General features: G+C 45.2%; 1 protein-coding gene across 2 annotated transcripts in view; it reads right to left on the bottom strand.

Moving 5' to 3' along the window:
• LOC121982241 overlaps positions 1-19955 on the bottom strand; it is a 110374-nt gene that overhangs the window by 39950 nt on the left and 50469 nt on the right. The gene's annotated exons all lie outside the window — the stretch shown is intronic.

Genomic DNA, 19955 nt, shown 5'->3' with positions numbered 1-19955 from the left:
AAAATAAACTACTCTAATAAACAGAAAGAGGGATTGAATTGTGAATAACAAATTCAGATGAATACAGTAGTAATGTTATACTATTAAGGAAGCAGAAACCTTGACAACGACATTTTATTAACGATAGAATTCATACATATTAGTAATGATAGCATACGATATATATAAATATCATTACAAATGAAAATAGGAAAATATATAAATTAAGAAAATAATAAATATTTCCTAATAATAATTATTCTTTAATAAAATGAAACAAATAACTATTTCCTAATAATAATTATTCTTTAATAAAATGAAACAAATAACTATTTTCTAATAATAATTATTCCCTAATAACTAGAAAATAAATAATTATTTATGTATAATAATTATTTCTTAATACACCCTCTCAAGATGGTGTCCTATAAATGATACCAATCTTGTTACAAATAGAAAACAGTCGAGGTCGAGAAAGTGATTTGGTAAGTGCATCAGCCAACGTAAGTTTGTAAAATCTCAATTCTCCTTCTTTACAACAACTGGAGAATGAGTTAGAACTAGTTTGGGGTACAAATCAGGAGGTCTTTCTTCAAGAAGTCTGCGACGGTTTAGGAAATTAGGAGGAGGAGCGCGAGCTAAGTAGCCCTCCTCTTCCAACTGTTGAACTGCCCCTTTGGCCCCTGCCGTAAAAGCAGACAAGATGGATCTCACAATCGGCCGATTGAACTCAGTAGATTCGATCATGGCGGTGGCTCGTTCTTTGTAACGAACATTTTCGTGCTCCTTATAAACCACTAACGCCATCTGAGAGGTTTTCAGTTCATTTTCCCTGGTAGCGACTTCGGCTTTTGTTAAATCAAGGGAATTGTTCAGAGATGCCACCTCATTTTCTTTTAGTAGCAAGGCCTCTAACTTTTCGCTCAATTCTGCTTCATAATTCTCTTTGAGTTCGTCAAGTTTTGAGGTCAGCTCTTGATTGAGGTCCGTAACTAATTTGAGTCGGACTCCAAGGCTCTCAATTTGAGTTTCAAATTGCTTCTGGGCGGCAGCAGAAAACTCGGCAGAAGACAATTCGATAACTTGATGTCGCAACCCGTTGTTCTCCGATTTCAATCTTTCGTTCTCAGTGTATAAGATGTGTAATAGTCGAGAGAAACCCATGTTCTCTAGCCACCGCTGGAAGCATATCCAAAACTGTGAGATAGTATTTCCGAAACAGAAAGCAAGAGTATATAATCGTACCTTATTCTCTTTATGAGAAAAGCGGTCAATCGCTTCAGGGATGGAAAGCCCCTCGAAAAGGGGGCGAACCTCATCCCAAGAATTAGCAAAAGAGCCCCCAGTAATATGGGGAGGACAGGGATGGTAGAAGAGCCAGCTGAGAAAGAAGAAGTAGGGATAGATGGTGGAGCAAAAACCAAGTAAGAAGAAGGCGAAGAGGGTAAAGATCCTAAAGTCGGAATAGACAAAGGAAAAGTAAAAGAAGCGTCACCAGAAGTACTAGATTTAGGAAAAGGAGAGGTAGGAAAATTCAAGGAAGGATAAAGTTCTGCTAATGTGGGCTCATCGGAAAGAAGGTCAGTTGACACAAAATCTTCTGAAGCAAGCTCATCAGCAAAAAGAACGAGCCTCCTTTTTGGAGGAGGAGCCCTGGTTAGCTTGCGTCCCTGACGCTTGCCCGTAGAAATCTCAGTTATGGGTTTATCAGAGCTACCAGGGGATGTAAGCTCGATAAGAGGAATAGAGGTAGATGGGGAGACAACAACAGCTGCAGGAGACGTAATAGAGGGAGCAGGATCAGGGAGGATCTGCGCAGCAGGATCCCTAGAAGAACCTCCTGAAGTCTCATGAAGCCCCGACGAGCTAGGCACTTCGGCTAAAATAGTTGGCCCTTCATGTTGATACAGTCTGACCTGGCTGTTGTTTTGATGTTGACACTGATTTAAGTTTGTATTAGATGTTAATTGAACTGATCAAGGGTGATCAGGTGTGAGGAAAAAGTCCAAGTTGGAAACTTGGCACGCGGAGTCGGAGAGGGCTCGGTAGCTCGTTCTCCTGACTAGGTCAGAGAGAGCTAGGTAGCTCGCTCTCTGGACCTGACTAGGTCAGAGAGGGCTCGGTAGCTCGTTCTCTGGACCTGATGGAGTCGGAGAGGGCTCGGTAGCTCGTTCTCCTGACTAGGTCAGAGAGGGCTAGGTAGCTCGCCTCCTGGACTGACTAGGTCGAGAGAAGCCAGGCTCGGGACCTGATGGATCGGAGGGTGATCGGCTCTGGTCTTGACCAGGCCAAGAGGGTAGCTTGGCATGCGAAGTCAGAGAGGGCTCGGTAGCTCGTTCTCTGGACTGATGGAGTCGGAGAGGGCACGGTAGCTCGTTCTCCGGATTAGGTCGAGAGGGACCTAAGTGGACATTCCATGGCACATTGGATCGGTCGGTAGACCGATCCAGTGACACATGAATTAGTGGATCGGTCGGCAGACCGATCCAGTGAAACTGAGTTCCATGGATCGGTCTGATGACCGATCGGATGACACTCGGTAGCACACTGAGTGAAATCTGATCGGCCCAGCATCGATCGAAAACACCCGAGCACATCGAGGTAACCGATCGGCCGTGAGACCGATCGTGAGAAGAGCCTCGCAGAGAGAGAAGGGGTGGATCGGTCCGGTGACCGATCCACACTCAACTGACGGTCCTCACGATCGATCGATTCGCACCGATCGTGATGTTGCCCGATCGGTCCAGACCTGTGATCGGTCCGTGACCGATCCACACACTCGATTTGTTCACCGACGTCGATTTCTTCACCGCTTGATATACCTCATTCATTTATGTGATATAATCCTCCTGTTAGCTTTTGAGTTTGCAGTTAACAGTATCATTCCAAGCCTAATTTCAAATTAAGTTCATAAGAGGAATGCAAATGGTCTTTCTCTGGTTTCACGCGATGGTGCATTTCGTGCATCAACGGATCCGCGTGATCCGCCGCGATCCGCTTGACTCGGGATTGGTTCGAGCTCAAGACGCCATGATGATCGTGATATCATTGGTGTGAGTTCAGAGAACCGGGTAAGGAGGAAGAGGGATTCGCGCAGTTTTTGACCAGATCGATGACAGCAGAGATCAGGTTTGAGAAGCAGTAAAAACAGCGAGAGGAGAGAATAGAACAACAACAAGAGAAAGCTTGAAACAAAAGTCTGTGCTGTTGTGCGAAGTTCTTGAGCTCTCGGGTGAACTGCGATCTCTGTTCTGCTACTGATCCTCGCGTGATTGTAAGCATTTTTATTCTCCTTTGCCACCGAGCTTCTGTAAGTCTCGTGCTTTAACTTAGATATTTCTTGAGACGTTGTGGGGAGGTTACTCCACCGAGAAGGAGGATTTGTAGCCGGAAGTTATCCGGGGTGCAATCTACCGAAGATCAAGGAGTCGTCCACCTTACGGACACGCCGAGGAGTAGGGGCAAGTTATCCCCGAACCTCGTAAATCCTAGTGTTAGTGTGCTTGTGCTTTTGTTTTCCTTTAGTTGTCTAATTCCGCTGTGCTAACAATTATCTGTGTAGAAGTTTTGTTTAAGTTTTTAAAAGGGGCTATTCACCCCCCTCTAGCCATCTAAGATCCCAACAAGTGGTATCAGAGCAAGGGGCTCTTTGATTCGGATTAACACCCAAAAGAGCAAACAAGGATGGATATGAAGGAAGGCTTTAGCACAAATCGACCACCCTACTTTGAAGGAGCAGATTTTCAATATTGGAAGGGCCGCATGGAGTATTACCTCAAGACCGACATTGCCATGTGGTTCTCAGTCAAGGAAGGTTTCACACCACCAAAGGATGAAGAAGGTAAGGAACTCGATTCGTCAAGGTGGTCTACCGAACAACTCCGCAAAGCACAAGCCGATGCCAAGGCTATGGTCACCTTGCAATGTGGAATCGCCAAGGACCAACTCGTCAAGGTAGGTCCGTTCTCGAGTGCCAAAGTCCTATGGAACAAACTCATCGAGCTCCAAGAGGGAACTCGAGATTCTCGGATTGCCAAGAGGGACCTATTCTTGAATCAACTTCAAAATCTAACCATGAAGGACAATGAAACGGTAAGTGAGCTTCATGGGAGATTCAAGGAGATCATCAACGGTCTACACTCTGTGGACGAACGAGTGGAGAATCGTGATCTAGTAAGGTACGCTCTTAAATCTTTTCCTAGGAATGCCTTGTGGTCATCTATGGTAGATGCCTACAAGGTATCCAAGGATCTTTCCATTGTTAAACTAGATGAATTTTTCTGTGAGATGGAACTTCATGAGCTTGCTAACAAAGGTCAAAAAGAGAAGGGTATTGCTTTATTTGCAGGACCAAAGAGCAAGGAGGGAAGAAGGAAGAAGGAAAAAAAGAAGGAAAAGGAGATTTCCTCATCCACCTCTTCCTCCGAATCCGATGATGAAAGTGGATCATCATCAAGTGAGATGGCGAACTTCGTAAGAAGGATTATGAGAAGAAGCCGAAGATACAAAGGAAAAGGTAAAACTAATGATCAAAATTTTGATAAATCTAATGTTATATGTTATGAGTGTAGCAAGAAAGGACACATTCGGAGCGAGTGTCCGAAGTTAAAGAGGAAGGAGGAACGAGCCAAAAAGAAGGAGGAAAGAGGCAAGAAGAAAAAGGCTCTCAAGGCCACTTGGGATGAGTCCTCATCAAGCTCATCGGAGGAAGAAGAGAAGATGGAAAAGAGCACACGACAATTAGCACTCATGGCAAGGGAGGTTTCGGACTCCGAAAGTAAGGGAGATTCGAGCGACGCTTCAACCGCGGCTTCATCATCGTCGGATGATGAAGAGGTAACCTCTTCTCATATAGAAAAGTGTTATAAGACTATCACTCACTTATCCACATTGCTTAAAAAGTCAAAAACAGAAAATAAAGTGTTAAAAGAAGAAGTAAAAACCTTAAGGACCCTTAGGGAAGATGAGGTCGATGACCTACATCTAGAAGTCCTTGAGGATGAGAACAAGGCGTTAAAGGGTGAGGTTGAGAAACTCAAGAAAATGCTTGAGAAATTCTCAACTAGCTCTAAGACTCTAGACATGATTCTAAATGCCCAAAGGGCAGTCTACAACAAGGCCGGGCTAGGGTATCAACCCAAGGAGTCGAGTTTCATTTCTCTAATGTCTAGAACTCAAAATAGTAGATCACATGTTTCTAGGGCTCATGGAACTAGGAAAGGTATGACCAAGGCATGGGTTCCTAGGTCTTTTGTTGTAGAAGCATTAGGTCCCAAGATTTGGGTACCTAAAACCTCTATCTTCCGTGTCTTGTAGGCATTGGTCGAGGGGGAGCATCTATCAACTTGGTTTGTTGATAGTGGATGCTCCAAGCACATGACCGGGGACAGATCACTGTTTACAACCATTCAAAACAAAAGTAGATGTAATGTGTCTTTTGGTAATAATGGTAGCCTTAAGGTTGTAGGAGTTGGAGACATTCATATATCCGAATGTCTCCGTATCAAGAATGTCCTTCTAGTCAAGGGGATGACTTTTAATCTCCTAAGTGTCAGTCAATTGTGTGACACGGGTTACACATTTGAATTTCATTCAAGTCAATGTTTGGTTAAACACATTGACACACTTGACACGGTACTAGTAGGCACAAGGGTTGATAATATTTATCAAGTATCGTTTAAAAGTGCTATTAATGCTTTGATTAAGTGTTTCATGTCGAAAGAAGAAGAGTCTTGGCTATGGCATAGAAGGTTGGCACATGTAAACATGAAGAACATCCGGAAGTTGGCCAACCAAGGATTAGTGCGAGACTTACCCAGCATCAAGTACCAAAAGAACAAACTATGTGATGCATGTCAAATGGGTAAGCAAACAAAAGCATCTCATAAAGGTAAAAGCACTGTGAGTACATCTACTGCCTTAGACTTATTACATATGGATTTGTTTGATTGTAACAATGTTATTTCATTGAATGGTAGTAGATATTGTTTAGTAATTATTGATGATTTTACTAGATATACATGGACTTTCTTTTTGAAAACTAAGGATCAAACCATAGATATTTTTATTTCCTTTTGTAGAAGAACTGAAAATGAAAAATCGACAACAATTAAAACCATTAGAAGTGATCATGGTGGTGAATTTCAAAATAATAGGTTTTTAGAATTTTGTCAAGCAAAAGGGTATAGACATGAGTTCTCAACTCCAAGGACCCCACAGCAAAATGGGGTTGTGGAGAGAAAGAACCGAGTCTTACAAGAGGCTGCACGAAGCATGCTCAATGAGTACTCACTACCGAGTTACTTGTGGGCTGAAGCTGTGAATACAGCTTGCTATGTGCAAAACCGAATCCTGATACATAGGTTTTTAGGAAAGACTCCCCATGAACTTTGGTTTGGGAAACCACCTACAATTAAACATCTTAGGGTGTTTGGTTGTAAGGTGTTTATTTTGAACACCAAGGATCATCTTGGAAAATTTTCGGCCAAGGCTGATGAAGGGATACTGGTCGGGTACTCGCTCACCAGCAAAGCCTATCGGGTCTATAACAATAGGACTAAATTGATTGAGGAGTCCTCTGATGTAGCTTTTGAAGAAATCCCTAACTCAAATGATCAATCAAGGGATGTAGGAGAAATTCAATTTGAACTTAGAAGACTAAGTTTGAATGATCAAAACATAGAAAGAGTCGAAATTGACTCTGATGGTGATGAGCAAAGGCAACAAAGAATTCAATCTGACTCTTTGCCTGATATCGAGTCCTTGCCTGTGCCTAGTGAGACCATTCATGAGGCACCACCAACACCAAGACAATCTAGGATAGCCACTAGTCATCCCCAAGACCAAATTGTGGGAGACATCCACCAAGGGGTTAGGACTAGGTCATTCTTTAGAAATAAGTCTAATGAAGTCGCATTGATTTCAGAGATTGAACCAAAATTAGTTGATGAGGCATTGCGCGATCCTGATTGGATCATAGCTATGCAAGATGAGTTAGGTCAATTTGAAAGGAGCCAAGTGTGGGACTTAGTTCCTAGACCTAAGAAGACCACCATTATTGGAACTAAATGGGTCTTCAAAAATAAGTTAAATCAAAAGGGAGAAGTTGTAAGAAACAAGGCAAGACTGGTAGCCCAGGGCTATAGTCAAGTCGAAGGTCTCGATTATGATGAGACTTATGCTCCCGTGGCCCGATTAGAGTCCATTCGTTTGATGCTAGCTTTTTCTGCATATAGAGGTTTCAAGCTCTATCAAATGGATGTTAAATCTGCCTTCTTAAATGGTTTCATTAAAGAAGAAGTCTATGTTGAACAACCACCGGGATTTGTGAATACCGAAGCTCCAAACCACGTGTACAAGCTCAAGAAAGCACTTTATGGGCTTAAGCAAGCACCACGAGCTTGGTACGAAAGGTTGTCAACATATTTACTAGAAAAGGGATTTGTGAGAGGCCAAATAGACCCAACACTATTTCTGCGTAGAGATGGTGAAAACATTTTTGTAGCCCAAGTGTATGTCGATGACATAATTTGTGGATCAAATAACAAGGGCTATTTGAATGAATTTATTTCTCACATGGAAAGTGAGTTTGAGATGAGTCTAGTAGGAGAATTGACATTCTTCCTTGGACTTGAAATCAAACAAACTCGAGATGGAATTTATGTTCATCAGACGAAATACACTCAAGAGATGCTCAAAAAATTCAAAATGAGTGACTCTAAGGAAGTAACCACTCCAATGGCGACAAGCACTCGCCTTGACAATGATGAGAGTGGGAAACCAGTTGATCTAACGCAATATAGAAGCATGATTGGTAGTCTTCTATATCTCACAACTAGTCGACCGGATATACTTTTTGCTGTGGGTATGTGCGCTAGATATCAAGTTTGTGCCAAGGAATCTCATTTAACTGCAGTTAAGAGAATTCTGAGATATCTCAAAGGCACAATGAGAGTAGGACTGTGGTACCCTCGTACGGAGTCTTTTGATTTGATAGGCTATACCGATTCTGATTATGCTGGATGCAAATTGGATCGGAAAAGTACTAGTGGGGGTTGTCAATTTTTAGGTTCATCATTGGTCAGTTGGTCAAGTCGGAAGCAACATTATGTTGCTCTCTCCACGACCGAGGCTGAATACATTGCCATGGGAGAGAGTGTATCACAATTGTTGTGGATGATTCACACTCTAGAAGATTATGGACTCTCGTATAAAGGAGTGCAAGTGTTGTGTGACAACATTAGCACAATAAACCTAACGAAAAATCCAGTCCATCACTCAAGAACCAAACACATTGAAGTGCGTCATCACTTCATTAGAGATCACGTAGCTAGGGGAGACATTGCACTCACATATGTTGAGTCAAAGTCAAACCTAGCCGACATTTTCACCAAACCCCTCCCGGAAAATGAATTTAGTCACTTAAGGAGGGAGTTGGGGATGTGTTTGGCTCAATAAGTCCTTTTGACCACATCATGATCACTAAGGACCATTGAAATGACAAGAGAAATTGGGAAAATAATTTGGGTTACTTGGGAACATCTCACACAAACTATAAGGTTTAACAAAATATTTTTGTTTGCTAGAAATGGGGTGAGATGCTAAGATCAACTAAATTATTCAAAATGTATCATGCATCCCTTGAATAATTAGATTGAAGAGATATAGATTGAGTATGGGGAAGACCTTTACACAATTCATGTGTAATTGGTTCTTAGATCTTACTCATATATTCCAACCAAGGAATCTTGGTTGGACCTATGTCTAGAAATTCTCTAACCTTGTTGTGTTGATTGATACCATTGCTTGATACCTTCCTGTTTGAATTTAGGACAAGTTGGTGAAAAAAAAATATTTTGACAAACTTGGAACTATTCATTGCAAGGATATATTTAGGTCAAGTTGATTGAAAATTTTAATATATTTTGACAAACTTGGAACTACTCATAACAAGGAGATATTTTGAACCGATAGCCTGAGTACTTGTTTCACTATAAATCATGGTTTCAACAAACGAGCAAACAAAGTAACCTTATTCAGCACATCTGTTATGATGTGTCTGAAAAAGTTTCGCGCCCTAAATAATTCCAAACCATTAGAGCTCCTCATTAGAAAATATTCATTGGTATCACTGAATATATTCTGTGGGCTTTCCGGATCCTAGGTTCTGAACTTGGAAGCTGTTAAACCAAAATTTCAGAGCTTTTGATAAGAATTTCAGAGGCTGAAATCGCTGACTATCAGACACTGATCGGTCCAGGGACCGATCAGGGGCGTATGCTCAGTTACTGATCGACCTCTGATCGGTCCAGGGACCGATCAGGAGGTTCCCTGATCGGTCTCCACGACCGATCAGGAGGATATGGCACGCGAGGCTCCCTGATCGGTCTCAACGACCGATCCGAGAATTCCCTGACCGATCAGGACGTTCCCTGATCGGTCAGGATTTCTCCTGATCGGATAGCCGTCCGATCTTCTGATCTTCTGACCCTCTTTTAACTTCTCCCCATCCCTCGCTCTCTCATTTCACGCCGAAACCCTAGCCGAACCCCTCCTCAGTCCCGACTCTCCTCTTCATCCTCTCCGAAAACCTCAAATGGCGCCCAGGTAACTCTCCTTCTTTCCGAGATTTGTTCATTCTTAGCATTTTGGCTTCTTTTCACAGTTTCTCTATGTGTGTTGTCTCGGTTCTCTCTGTGTGGCTCCCGTGGACTCCCATTTGCCCCGACCGTGTCCCAATCTTTGTCTATTTAGGAAGAAAGCAGCCGGTGAAGGTTCTTCTAAGTCCCCAGCTGAGAAATCCAAGTCCCATGCACCCTCCCGACCTCAACCATCCTCTTCTTCAAGGTTCCCGAACCAACAATTTGAACAGGCCTTTCAACAGAGGACTTTCAAGCTGCTTCCATGTCGATCTGTAGATCGAAAATTCATGGATGAGTTTTGTCCCACTATAACCGAGACCCTAGCCTACTATAAACTTGATTCTTTAGTCTACTTAGAGAGGGATATCAACTATGACTTAGTTTCGGAATTTTACAACAATATTCAGCAGATCGGTATTGGTGCTTATAGGACCAGAGTTGCCAAAAGGACTGTTGATTTCTCCATTGTAGAATTCTTTGAGTATCTGGGTTGTCGGAAGTCTTCAGGAGATCCTTTTTCTCTGTATCCAGATTTACCGGACCCACTACCTCCTCCTTTTGATGTGTCACCTGATACCATTTATGAGTATTTCTTTGGACATCCTAGACCAGATGGACTGGATGAGTTGGATATCGAGTTTCCCACTTTTGCGGCCCTGAGACTATCTCCTCCTGACTATATCCTGTTTAAGATAGTCACCAATTGTCTTCTTCCGATCACATCCAAACCTCTGGCAGAGATCCGATCATACCACTGCCTGATGCTCTATGGCTTGTGTCGCCGTCTTGATTTTGATATCATGGCGAGCATCTATTGTTCGATCATCTCTTATTCTCAGCCTAGCAGCTCCACCATTTATATGCCTTATGGGCATATAATTACAGATTGGCTCGAGACCCTTCAGATAGATGTGTCTAAGGGTAGGATAGTGAAGATGGTTAGACAGGACTGCAGACTTGGGAAACGAGCATTTTCCAAGTCCGGTATCTTGGGGGAGAATGGGACGGTTCGGTGGAAGGATGGGAGAGTTCTGGGAGAGCTACCACGAGCACTTCCTCGACAGGCTGCTCCTCCTCCTCCTCCTGTTGCTGGTGAGGCCGACCCTGACCTGCGGTGGCAGATTGCGGAGCTGGAGAGCCGTTTCGATTAGCACGATGAGCTACTGGCAGCTGAGCTCCATGGACTGCGCGTACGCATCGACCAGCGCTATGATGATCTCCGCAGTCAGCAGCTGGTGACGCAGTAGCTGCTTCTGGGCTGGATGGCCAACTACTCACCTCCGCAGCGTTACTATGGTCATCAACCTTCGGGCTCCAGCATACCTCCTCAGGGTTACGAGCCTCCTGCAGATGATGATGATGCTCCTCATGTTGAGGACGTTGATTGATACAGTCTGTGTGTCACCTTGTCTGTCTGTATTTTTGTATGCTATTTGATGGATATCTTTGTCTGACCTGATACTTATGCTACTCATATATTATGCTACTCTTATATTTTTGCTATTCATTTGTCCATTTCTTGCTTCTACTTATGCTTCAGTTCATATTAATATGCTGTTCCTATGCCATGATTTGATTGTATCTTATGTCTTTCTTATTGTCATATTGTGACCTTAGAGGGAACTCTAGGTACATTAAGAGAAGGCAGTATGGGTTAAGGGGGAGCCTTTTGAGCTTTTGTCACCTCATTTGCACCTTTTCGGTGTTTGACAAAGGGGGAGAGGATACCTAAGTTTAGAAATGTATGAAAGCTTGATTTTAGGGGAGAGGATAACGGAGGATCTTGATTCCTTGACTTGGTGGTGTATCCACCTTAGGGGGAGGATCTTGATTCCTCTAAAATTATGAAAATAAGAATATTTCTGATCTAAACTTAAATCGTGTTGTCAAACAACAAAAAGGGGGAGATTGTTGATACAGTCTGACCTGGCTGTTGTTTTGATGTTGACACTGATTTAAGTTTGTATCAGATGTTAATTGAACTGATCAAGGGTGATCAGGTGGAAGGAAAAAGTCCAAGATGGAAACTTGGCACGCGGAGTCGGAGAGGGCTCGGTAGCTCGTTCTCCTGACTAGGTCAGAGAGGGCTAGGTAGCTCGCTCTCTGGACCTGACTAGGTCAGAGAGGGCTCGGTAGCTCGTTCTCTGGACCTGATGGAGTCGGAGAGGGCTCGGTAGGTCGTTCTCCTGACTAGGTCAGAGAGGGCTAGGTAGCTCGCTCTCTGGACCTGACTAGGTCAGAGAGGGCTCGGTAGCTCGTTCTCTGGACCAGATGGAGTCGGAGAGGGCACGGTAGCTCGTTCTCCGGATTAGGTCAGAGAGGGACCTAAGTGGACATTCCATGGCACATTGGATCGGTCGGTAGACCGATCCAGTGACACATGAATTAGTGGATCGGTCGGCAGACCGATCCAGTGAAACTGAGTTCCATGGATCGGTCTGATGACCGATCAGATTTGATGACCGATCAGATGACACTCAGTAGCACACTGAGTGAAATCTGATCGGTCTGCAGACCGATCAGAAAACACTCAGTAGCACACTGAGTGCAATCTGATCGGTCAGGGAGACCGATCAGAAGAGAGAAAGGGGTGGATCGGTCTGGTGACCGATCCACACTCAATCTGATCGGTCCCTACGACCGATTAGAATGGCCTCAGACCGATCAGGATGTTGCCTGATCGGTCCAAGGCACTGTGATCGGTCTGGTGACCGATCCACACACTCTGATTTGTTCGCTGTATCAGCGATTCCTTCACTGCTTTTGATATACCTCATTCATTTATGTGATATAATCCTCTGTGCTGTTAGCTTTTGAGTTTGCAGGTTAACAGGTATTATTCCAAGCCTAATTTCAAATTAAGTTCATAAGAGGAATGCGACAAATGGTCTTTCTGCTGGTTTCAGCGGCGCATGGTGCATTTCAGGCATCAACGGATACTGCTGTGATCTGGCTGCGATCTGCTTGACTCCTGGGGATTGGTTCGAGCTCAAAAGACGCCAGTGATGACTGTGATATCATTGGTGTGAGTTCAGAGAACCAGGTAAGGAGGAAGAGGGATTGGCTGCAGCGCTGATTTGCGCAGTTTTTGACCAGATCGGTGACAGCAGAGATCAGGTTTGAGAAGCAGTAAAAACAGCGAGAGGAGAGAATAGAACAACAACAAGAGAAAGCTTGAAACAAAAGTCTGTGCTGTTGTGCGAAGTTCTTGAGCTCTCGGGTGAACTGCGATCTCTGTTCTGCTACTGATCCTCGCGTGATTGTAAGCATTTTTATTCTCCTTTGCCACCGAGCTTCTGTAAGTCTCGTGCTTTAACTTAGATATTTCTTGAGACGTTGTGGGGAGGTTACTCCACCGAGAAGGAGGATTTGTAGCCGGAAGTTATCCGGGGTGCGATCTACCGAAGATCAAGGAGTCGTCCACCTTACGGACACGCCGAGGAGTAGGGGCAAGTTATCCCCGAACCTCGTAAATCCTAGTGTTAGTGTGCTTGTGCTTTTGTTTTCCTTTAGTTGTCTAATTCCGCTGTGCTAACAATTATCTGTGTAGAAGTTTTGTTTAAGTTTTTAAAAGGGGCTATTCACCCCCCTCTAGCCATCTAAGATCCCAACACTTCACTTGCTGGGGGAGGGGCAAGAGCAGCTAGGAATTCAGCCTCCTTAGCGCGAAGTAAGTCCTCCTCCACGCGTAGTTCGTCATTGATCAAAGCGTCATAGAAGTTCTCCACTGTGTGAAAAGAAGAAACGGTTTAGCTAGGCAATTAAAAGCAGTAAAGAAAAGGCAAGATGTTACCTAAGGAAATGGGAATATCAGGTTTGACGGGGCTTAAGCCAAATAGATACAGAAGTTCAACTTTCAACCATTTTGAAATAGAGAGTCGATGACCTAATAACTTCTCACAATAAACAGGAAAAAAGGGAAGCAGGTGAAACTCTCTAACATCCGGTAGAGGAGGCAAGGAGGATTTCCACGTAGAAGACCAAGGGGTGGGTCCGGGAAACTTTAGGAAGAAAAAACGGGATTTCCAGGCCTTGAGAGACGATGGCATATCACCAAAAAGAACTATTTTAGTTCGCGACTGGAACAAGAAAACACCAGGCTTAGAAAGTTTGGGGTAGGAAAAGACAAGATCATACTTATGTCTAGTCAGTCGTCTACACCTTCTTCGACTAGACTTGAAGGGAAGGCTAGTGATATGGGTTAGGTTTTGTGGGTCTACAGAGGAGGAAAGAAAAGCAAAAAAGATAGGCTAACAGCGGCCGGGACAGGCCTCCATAATGAAGGTAGGGTAATATCGGCCGGGACATACCTTCAGGAAGGAGATAGGCCAATAACGACCGATACATACTCCAGAGCAAAGATAGACCAATATCGGCCAATACATGCCTGCCGAACGAAGGTAGGCCAATATCGGCCGATACATGCTTGCCGTCTGAAGGCGAGTCAATATCGGTCGGGACATACCTTCAGAACAAAGGTAAACCAATATCGGTCGATACATGCTTGCCGTATGAAGGTAAGCCAATATCGGTCGATACATGCTTGCCGTATGAAGGTAAGCCAATAACGACCGATACATACTCCAGAGCAAAGATAAACCAATATCGGTCGATACATGCTTGCCGTATGAAGGTAAGCCAATAACGACCGATACATACTCCAGAGCAAAGATAGACCAATATCGGCCGATACATGCCTGCCGAACGAAGGTAGGCCAATATCGGTCGATACATGCTTGCCGTATGAAGGCGAGTCAATATCGGTCGGGACATACCTTCAGAACAAAGGTAAACCAATATCGGTCGATACATGCTTGCCGTATGAAGGTAAGCCAATAACGACCGATATATGCTTGCCGTATGAAGGTGAGTCAATATTGGTCGGGACATACCTTCAGAACAAAGGTAAACCAATATCGGTCGATACATGCTTGCCGTATGAAGGTAAGCCAATAACGACCGATACATACTCCAGAGCAAAGATAGACCAATATCGGCCGAAAGGGTTAATGAATACCTCAGAAACATGTTGGATAAAATATTATTTTTTGACACGACAAAGATACAAATAGAAATCGCATGAAGAAGAACCATACATAAATATATCGAATAGAATAATTCATGATAGAGGATATATATTTTTTGATGGGAAATATGCTTTCAGATTGTCTTGCAGGCGCTAAACGACAAAGAAGGTACATCTGGGGTACAAAAAAGATTTCTTAAAAATCATCTTCCCCAAGTACGCAGCTGATGTCATAATGAACTCTAACAAACCGGGGTCCACTTCATGACTACGGAGGTTATATGAAGTGGTATAAAAGGGGGAATCTTCTCCGTTGGCTAGGTAAGTTCAGATCCCTAATTTTCTGGCTACGGTTCATCTTCTTCATTCTTCCTTCCTTGACATCAAGCGAGATCACTAACTTGAGCGTCGGAGGGTCTAGCTAGGGATTCCCACCCCGGTCTTAGGTCACTGACGATAGTGTTGGTTGGTCTCTTGTGCGCAGGAAGCCTCAAAAGCTTGGGAGATCGACTTTCTCCTATCTGAATGGGGATTTCTTCCTACTCATCAGATTTCCTTCGATGATTCTGGTTTTCTTCTGATCCGCTTTGGGTTTCTCGGGTCGAGGTTCTACCGGCATTATTCTTCATCAGTACGGTGGGTCTTTTCTTCCAGATCTCCGTCGCGGTCAGCTTCTCAGACAGGATCAGTAAGCAATATACATGTTCATTTATTACAAATAGCTAGACTGATTACTTTAGAAATAAGAGATGGTGAGTATAGGATGTAATATAACGAGATGATTGGCTGGCAGATGATGATTATTGAAGATGAGGCTTTTAGCATATAGAATGATCTTTGGTTGATTAGCAATTATATTGATTATATCACCTTGTCCACACATTAACGACATCGGTGAGTGTGGTATTGGATGCAGCACACTCAGACTTCCATTGATAATTGTACTCAGGTTGAAGCGTACAGTTGGTACCCCTCTCTTTGCAAAATAGGGAAGTGTCAAAGTTACAACTAGAGACAGACATAACCACCCTCATTGATAAAAATTTAACAGAAAGCACTTTGATGTGAAATTGTGTTACAATCATCAACCAGGATATAAATTGTAGTTAATAACCTCAAAAGCATTTACATAATCTATTATTTTGTAATTTCATGTTTTTCCTTTCACCTGCTTTCCGCTCATTCGTCTTTTACCAATTCCCTTTTTTGCTAATCCAGGGCCACAAGAAAAGATGTTTAGGATCCTGGGGGTTGGTGTTTGACCATTTGCTAGGAGATTGCTCCAGAGTAGGAACACTTCACTTGCTTTTGCTGCGTTCAGCTTAGCAATGCAGCATAAATTTTATGTGGTCAATCGTGGGAGGTTGGGGTCGTACCATGCAAATGGCCAAGGGGACCCACTTAAGGTATGAAGTGCAATGATGTCATATGATCCACGACTTCAACCCATTTTTCATTTGAACCCTAAGTTTCGACTTTCAAACCTTGTTCACAAATATGCAGTCTGGTGCCAGTATTGAACACAACCCAATTGGACTGTAGTTTCTTGTTCACAAATATCCCTTGATCCCTTTCCTCGCAGCAAGGTTTTATATCTTTCCTCCCTCCTTTCCAGTGTTTCCTCCGCATTTCTTCCTCGGTTTCGATCCTTGAAACTTCCTTTCATTTTCTGGTGTTTTTCTTCTGCCTTCTTGCCTTTTGACTCCTTCCGATCGGCCCATGGCTAGTTCTTCCAATCCCGAAGATCAGTCGCTCGGCCCATGGTACACCACCATGCAGTCCCGATTCGAACAGCGGGACTTCGATATTTTGACAGACAATTTCGAAATCCCAGAGGATTTCGAAATTCGCTTAGCTGATCCTTCCGCCCGGCCTCACAGGCCGCCGCGCGGAGCTTTCTGTGTCTTCCGAGATCAGTTTACCGCCGGTCTTCGTTTTCCTGTACATCCTTTCATCATAGATGTTTGTAACTATTTTGGTGTGCCGCTCGGCAGTTTAGTACCCAACACCTTCCGTCTCCTTTGCGGCGTAGTTGTTTTGTTTAAGATTCACAACATACCCCTCCGACCGGAGGTCTTTTTTTATTTCTACTACCCTAAGCAAGCTGAGCCGGGCACCTTCATGTTCCAAGCTCGACCCGGCTTGGTTTTCTTCAACAAGCTTCCTACTTCCAATAAACATTGGAAGGATTATTTTTTCTACATCCGCATGCCCGCTCGGGCCAACTTCCCGACCCAATGGCAAGTCAGTCTGCCTCCTACTCCCGAGTTGAAGAAGTTCAAGACCCGACCGGACTATCTCAACGCTGCAAATATACTGGCCGGTCTGCGACTTGACATCAACAAACTTCTCCACGAGGGAGTGATGTACATCTTCGGGCTGAGTCCTATACGGACTCCTCTTCCGACCGGCTTCGGTAAGGACTTTGCTTGGGCATTTGCTTTAAATTGCTAACTGATTTCTTTTCTTTCTCCTGCAGCGGACATCGTCATGGATTCGGTCATGGCCGGTGTTTTGAAGAGAAAGGCGGCGGCGCTAGAGGCCGCGGCCGCCAAGGAGATGGAAGCACTGGGTATCCAGCCGGTCGGATCCCATGAAGGAGAGAGCGGAACTCAAGCTGAGTCGGCCGCTCAAGCTTCCCAACAAAATGTGGCTAGCGGCGCCACCCCCTCAAGAGAACAAACTGCCCCCGAGGAAGGTTCCGCTCGGGAGGAGGAGCAGCCCTTACAAAAGAGGCGCCGAGTGGAGACTCCCCTACGCTCGGCTACCTCAGCTGTCCTACCCTCCGAGCGGGTCATTGCAACTTCTCGGGGCAAGGTGCCAGAGACCGAAACTATCTCGTCCGACCGGACGCCTTCGGATTGGGACGAGCCAGCTGCTCCAGTGGAGGCTATTCCAATCAGCACCCTTCCGCCCACTCGCCATTCAGCCCAGCGCTCGACCATTCATTCCCAGTTTTCTACGCCGGCTTCTGATCCCCTCCCGACCGCCGGTACCGACTGAAGAGCTGCTTCCAGAAGCCGACCGTCCATTTGCGCCCGAGCACACCATCACCTTGAAAGGGCCCCTGGCTGAGATGTGGGCCGATGCTCGGGCACGCACAGCGCTGATACCCCTTGGAAATTTAGCCAATAGCCACATGCGGGAGGCCACTGGGGTAAATTTATGCTTCTAAGCTTTGTATGCATTCCTTCCGATCGGCCGATAATAATTATAATTTTCGTTTGCCAGAGATGGGTGGAGGAAATTGCGGTTTCCAACCGCTTGGCCTTGGTGGATGAAGAGCTGCGACAACTGAAGGCCGCAGTTGGTCCGTCCGGCCTTCAGGGCCCTTCCTATTCCGAGCTGCAAAAGGAGTTGAAGAAAGCTCAAACTCTTCTGGCGGCCGAGGAGAAGAAGACAGCCGACCAGGCCCATGCCCTGGCCGAGTCCGAGCGGCAAGTCAAGTCGCTTGAAACAAAAATAACTTTGGCCACCACTCGGAAGAATATTGCTATCTCCGATCTGGAGAAGAAGAACATTGAGGCTCGGGGCCTGGAGCTGAAGATAAAGGAATTGACAGAGCAGCTCGACCGGGAGAAGGCCGGCCGCTCGGTCGACGCGGCTAAGATTCAGAATCTGAATGAGGCTCTTACTGGCTCCCAGGCGGCGTTCAAAGAATATCAAGATGCCGAGCTGAGTCGAGTCGCGGCCTTAAGACAGAGCTACATCCGCTCGCCCGAATTCTCAGAGAAGATATGCGAGCGGATGTACACAGCCTTCGACTTGGCTATGACCACCACCACCACTTATCTAAAGTCGAAGGGTCTTCTTCCGGAGTCTGCTGCTATTCTGGCCGGCAATCAGGTGGCGCTCCTGAATAACATTCCCCGGGACCTTTACGATTATATTGAGTAGCTTTCTGTATTTCGTCCACTCGCCAGGATATCATCTTTCTTTTTTTGTGTAATTGGGCCGCTCGGCTTAAAACTCTAACTTTAATGCAATGTTTTCCTTGTATTTGCTGTCTCCTTTCATAACCGAGATGTGTGTTTATCCGCTCGCCCATAATTATTTCGTGCGCTCCCCCATAAGGGATCTTAACAAAGTGATCGTCGTGATCTCCTCGCTCGGCAAAATACATCGCGTTCTTTGCGGGCATAGCTCATTTACCAAATGCCAAGTAGTTTTGGATACTGGGCCGCTCGAAGCGTGTATAGACGATCGAACGGCATCGAATTCGCGTGCCTCGGGACATTAGATGCTTTAATCCACTCGGTGGGTTTATAGACGCCGGCTCGTCTCTCGATATTTAACGTCGGAGCTTGACGGTCTTCCGCTCGGATGATTTATAGACGCCGGCTCGTCTCTCGATATTTAACGTCGAGGCTCGACGATCTTCCGCTCGGATGATTTATAGACGCCGGCTCGTCTCTCGATATTTAACGTCGGAGCTCGACGGTCTTCCGCTCGGATGATTTATAGACGCTGGCTCGATATTTAACGTCGGAGCTCGGCGGTCTTCCGCTCGGATGATTTATAGGCGTCGGCTCGTCTCGATATTTAACGTCGGACTCGAAGGTCTTCCGCTCGGATGATTTATAGGCGTCGGCTCGTCTCTCGATATTTAACGTCGGACTCGACGGTCTTCCGTTCGGATGATTTATAGACCGGCTCGTCTCTCGATATTTAACGCCGGAGCTCTTCCGCTCGGATGATTTATAGACGCCGGCTCGTCTCTCGATATTTAACGTCGGAGCTCGACGGTCTTCCGCTCGGATGATTTATAGACGCCGGCTCGTCTCTCGATATTTAACGTCGGAGCTCGACGGTCTTCCGCTCGGATGATTTATAGACGCCGGCTCGTCTCTCGATATTTAACGTCGGAGCTCGACGGTCTTCCGCTCGGATGATTTATAGACGCCGGCTCGTCTCTCGATATTTAACGTCGGAGCTCGACGGCCTTCCGCTCGGATGATTTATAGACGCCGGCTCGTCTCTCGATATTTAACGTCGGAGCTCGACGGTCTTCCGCTCGGATGATTTATAGACGCCGGCTCGTCTCTCGATATTTAACGTCGGAGCTCGACGGTCTTCCGCTTGGATGATTTATAGACGCCTGCTCTCGATATTTAACGTCCGAGCTCGGCGGTCTTCCGTTGGGATGATTTAAAGCCGCCGGCTCGTCTCTCGATATTTAACGTCGGAGCTCGACGGTCTTCCCCTCGGATGATTTATAGACGCCGGCTCGTCTCTCGATATTTAACGTCGGAGCTCGACGGTCTTCCGCTCGGATGATTTATAGACGCCGGCTCGTCTCTCGATATTTA

Source organism: Zingiber officinale, chromosome 5A (assembly GCF_018446385.1).
Source record: "Zingiber officinale cultivar Zhangliang chromosome 5A, Zo_v1.1, whole genome shotgun sequence".
NCBI classification, from domain to species: Eukaryota; Viridiplantae; Streptophyta; class Magnoliopsida; order Zingiberales; family Zingiberaceae; genus Zingiber; species Zingiber officinale.
The sequence above is the reverse complement of the archived record's forward strand: the minus strand, read 5'-3'. Positions and strand labels throughout refer to the sequence as shown.